This window comes from Aegilops tauschii, chromosome 5 (assembly GCF_002575655.3).
Source record: "Aegilops tauschii subsp. strangulata cultivar AL8/78 chromosome 5, Aet v6.0, whole genome shotgun sequence".
Taxonomy (NCBI): domain Eukaryota; kingdom Viridiplantae; phylum Streptophyta; class Magnoliopsida; order Poales; family Poaceae; genus Aegilops; species Aegilops tauschii.
This window is the reverse complement of record NC_053039.3, coordinates 110,781,368-110,786,013: the sequence shown is the minus strand read 5'-3', so window position 1 is coordinate 110,786,013 and position 4,646 is coordinate 110,781,368. Positions and strand designations below refer to the sequence as shown.

The following is a 4,646-nucleotide window of genomic DNA, read 5'->3' as shown; positions in this document are numbered from 1 at the left end:
ATACCAATCGTTGTGGCACCCTGGCTCAGAGCAACCGGTTTACCCTGCATTGCCAGCCCAGAGATCGAGTCTTCTGGCAATACACAACAACATGGTAGAGAAACAACCGCTTTATTGATGCTAGCGGAGTACATAGGTCTGATATTACATCGAGATACGAGGCCAAGCGGTGCTGTTGGACAGTATGTACATTATTTAATGAACATGGCTGGGGCCTCGATCACACGAACTACGCGGCAACGGAAGAACGACGAAGTGGAACTCCATAGCACAGGGACACCAACGTGGACACGGCCTAGACATGAGATGCGCTCCGATGCGAACCGACTTGCCTGAAAGCTGGCATAACACCCCATGTCAGTACATTAAGAACAGTAAAACTGAGCCTAAAGCGAGCTCTCTCAGCGATTCACATTCCTGGCCGTCCATTTTCACGATCTGAATGTTTCTAGCCGTTGGATCTCGTGTGGAAAGCCATCTCCCACAACTAGCCCAACTGTTCTTTGGGCAGCTGCTCCCGAGGCCAAAAGGAAGGCCTGTGGTTAATTGGGCCGTCGGGCAGCCCATTTCAGCTGACGAGGGATTCCAGAGGAGCGATGGTGTGCGTCCATTCCCAGTGCGTTCTTCTCAGCCGCCGCACTCACCATCCCTGTCATCGGCGCGCTACAAGCAGCACCGCTGCCTCCCAGTGCCCTTGCCCTAGAGCCCCCACTCACGCCGCCGCCCAGTGCCGTTGTTCCCATGGTTTCATCCACACTGCCCTGCCCGGCGTCGCCCCCCAATCGCATCAGCGCCCACGCCGCCGCCCAGTGATGTCGCCCCGCATCCCCCACCCATGCCGACGTCTTCGCATCCCCCATCCACGCCGCCGAACCTGGAGGTCCGGACCAACAAAGGCAAAGTGAGCGGGGACGACGGGAAACCACCCCTCCCATCGATGCAGATCAGGTCAGGAAAGAGATGCGGTGGCCAGACCTTCACATCCTTTCTTTCCTTCCTCATGGAGGATGAACTAAAGCGGCGACGTCCCTGGTGGGAACGAACAAGGGTGTGAACCGAACTCAATACTGCAGCTGGCGAGTGACGCGAGAGGTACATGCGGAACCCTAGCCGGTGGAGGCGGCCATGGTTATATCCCTTCTAATTGATTCTATTTTTTCCTTCCAATCCGCCACAGGGCGTTAGTTCTGGTGTATTTGTTTGGGAAATCCTAAGGACTAAGGCCGATTTGCAAAAAAAAATCCATACCATCGGGTTCGGGCTCTGCAATTTTTTCTGCAGTTGCACTTAGATCTCAGTTGAGGTATTCGAATCCTAAAGCTCAATTTCCAATGTCTGCTGGCCACGTTAGCTTCCATGTTCTCACACATGTCATCTTATTATCCAAGCATCTGCGTCCATGATTTATACGGTTGATGCTACTGGCTATGTATATACAGTTTTGACTATTGCCGTCGAATTAAATCTTATTACCCAAATGGTATGTAAAACTAAGCCTTACCATGTTCTCACCGCGCAATGTGCAGACCTTCACTCCCTTCACCAGATCATCGCCAAAATTGACGCACAGATGACCGGCACCAGGGAGGAGTTCGACAGCGAGGAGAAGATCTGCGTTGTCATGGTCAACGAACGAGCCCAACGAGGTGGGAGACCATGCTACTCATCATCGCTGAGAAAAGTTCATCAATATCGTCGTCGAGTTGCTCAAGCACTCTGACAAGGAGACCCTTGCGAGGAAGAACAAATCAGGATTCGATGCTCTGCATGTCACTTCAAAGGAAGGCCACGGAGGTGAGAACTGACAAACACTTCAATACTAAACCACTTCTGATTGGTCATATTTTTACATGGGAACAGTGGAGCTTTGGACCTTGTGTCTAGACTGGAATCTCATAGTTCACATGAAGAAAGGGGTTTATGGATTTCTAAATTAATTGATTGCCATGGTTTTTTGGGTCTTTGATCAATCTCCATGGATCCAATTATATTAGTTTTGCAGTGCTGAAATTTACCTGATCTGTATGATAACTGCAGTGTGCCATTGCCTACACAAGCTAATGAGCAAGAAAGATGGACATCTGACACTGCTTGTAGATATTGTGAAGGTACTCCTGGACCATGATCGCTCCCTTGGGAAAATGTTTGGCCAATCAAAATGTGACTCCTCTGATAACTGCGGCGATTAGAGGCCGCCATGATGTAGCGAACCTTCTGCTGGAGCGAGATTCTGGATTGCTTAAACTATCGAAGGCAAATGGAACAACAATTTTTATTTTCCTGGTACAGGGAATCTCCAGGCACGACAAAGTATGTATTTACATCAGAAAAATTCCTTAGCTTTTGTAGAAACATGATTTTGGTTTAATTATTTATTAGCACTACCCCAATTACATTGGATTTGTATGCACACTTCTCAAAGTAAGGTAGCATGGTCCATTTTTGTAGGGTTGTATTTGGTAATCGTAACTTACCACAATACCAATTCTAAGTTTATTGTTTAATTCAACATTTCTATTAGCAATTAGTTTTGCTTATTTCACCTCACTGCATTAAACTCCACCAGTTTGAATTTCTTAATTCTACAGACACTACTTATGCCATTGTGTGTTCCTCCACTTCTGGCCTCCTCCATTACCAGTGACTAACACTATGATACATATGCAAATAATGTAAGTTCGCAACCTGCAATCCAAATTATAGTCATGGTGAGAACTGAGAACTGCATTCCTTCTAATTTGGGGAAAAGGTAGTTCGTCAATTTGCTTAAAATTTGCAAGAACTGAGTAGTTGTCACCCGCTTGCATAAAATAGACAGTCTAATTTATGATATGCTTCTGTTTTTTGTCATGCATTTTAATTTGGTAAGAAAATTCGCATGTAGTTTTAAATTAACTCATTCTGGGAGCTAGCCAATGGATATTTCCTTTGGCGATTGTCAGTTTTAGTTTGAGTAATATATATATAGAGAGAGTGGGAGCTAAGATGCCTAGAAGTTTATTATCGTTTGATCCCCCATTTCATTCAGACTTGATCTGCGACAAACAATAGTATAATGGTTTTTTCTTCCTCTATATGCCCTATATAGCATTTTGCTATTTTGTGCTACTATTTAACTTTGTACTTTGCTTGTCAGTAGTTTTCCTACACTATAGTAGCAACAATCCTTGTGTGACAATATTGTACCGATTATATCATAGCAAAGGGACAATATGTGGGGCTTTCAAACTGCAGTTTGTGAGACAATCTGTTTGTCCTATGGAGGTGCTCAATGGACTTATGTTTTTGGTCCCTGCAGCTACCATTAGGTATTACTATTCTTCAATAACTGTGTACCACATTTTCTTCCAAGCGACTTGATCCTTTTTTTTATAACTGTGTACCATCTGTTATCCAGTTAGTGAGATTTGCTGTGTTAATTCTCTCTTCTTAGTAGGCCAAAGATCTCACTTTTTCGTAGGTAAGGACAAAGCCCATATTTCTTAGGGGAACTTAACATCAGAATAGCCTGTCTTTCAGGAGAAAAAACGACAGAGTTATTTTGTTGTTGCAGTGTGCCTGCTCGGAAACAATAAGTGAGTGCTTTGTTTTTTTAATAATATAACTAGAATGAATGAAATATGTGAGGGTTGAGCTCCTGAGTTGTGTAATTGGTCTAAACCTTTTTGGTTCTTTTTGTTGTTCTTGTGAAAAGTGTGATAACGGAGGCAAAGTTCTGAGAACACCCAGATCATGTATGCTTATGTATCAAGGACTTTGCTCATATCCATCCCAAGTTGATCATTTCTACATACATACAACATTATGAAGAAGCATTCTTGTGGCTAGAAGCTCAACAAAATTGAAATTCTCAAGTCAATCTTGCATGATCATGTATGTGGTATCTCAGGCTTTGTTCATATATATCCTCATGAACATGCTCTTAAGTTGAATGTTGGTCCTAAATAAGAAGCTTAGGAGAATAGCAATGTGCTACAAATTTACAATATATGGCTTTCATGATTTATGCCTAACAAGTGATAAGATTCTATAAGTCATGCCACTTACTTTTTTCCATTATATATATCATTATTATTTTGAGGTGCTTTTGGTAACATTCTACATTACTCTACAAACAGACGGGCACAACAACACGCGCCATCAATGATCTAGTTGAATGTACTTGCAAGCTCACAACAAACATAAGCACGATGACAGACAATATCATGATGATTAATCAGGTTAATTTACTGCAAGATACTACGGATGCAATGCAAACAAAAACGAGCATCGAGTCACACGGACTCGCTTACCAGACGGTTACCTCGTACCCAAACGGTGACCATACCGGGGTCACACCTGAAACCACTCACTCATGAGCATCTCAAGAGCTCATGATTCAACTCGAAACCATGCATCACAGCAATTACTTAGTTTGCAAGATTTATTATAAAAGTTGATCCATGGTGTGACTTACTTTCGAGTTATGCCCATAACCGAGGACGCGGCTATCGATAGATTAAATACATTCTGCAGAGGTAGCGCACTTTACCCACACTACGGAATACCTGGCCTCGCATTCCCATTCGGGTGGACCAAAGCATTCCGACGAAACCCTCCCTTTGTCATGCACTCTCCCCGGCCACTCCAACCAACTCCCCCTCAGG

The 4,646-nt window shown here is 43.8% G+C and overlaps 1 long non-coding RNA gene across 4 annotated transcripts; it reads left to right on the top strand.

The window, feature by feature from the left end:
- The first annotated feature begins 596 nt into the window (after positions 1-596).
- On the top strand, positions 597-4,235 carry LOC109765789 (uncharacterized). Of its 4 annotated transcripts, none has more exons than XR_006663707.2 (3): positions 597-1,092; positions 1,527-3,575; positions 3,695-4,235. It is a non-coding gene; the product is annotated as an uncharacterized lncRNA (long non-coding RNA). The 4 variants fall into 4 exon arrangements; XR_002233476.4 differs by having other exon boundaries at positions 600-1,092; positions 1,527-1,794; positions 2,038-4,235; XR_002233475.4 differs by having other exon boundaries at positions 604-1,092; positions 1,527-1,794; positions 2,098-4,235.
- Positions 4,236-4,646: the final 411 nt, after the last annotated feature.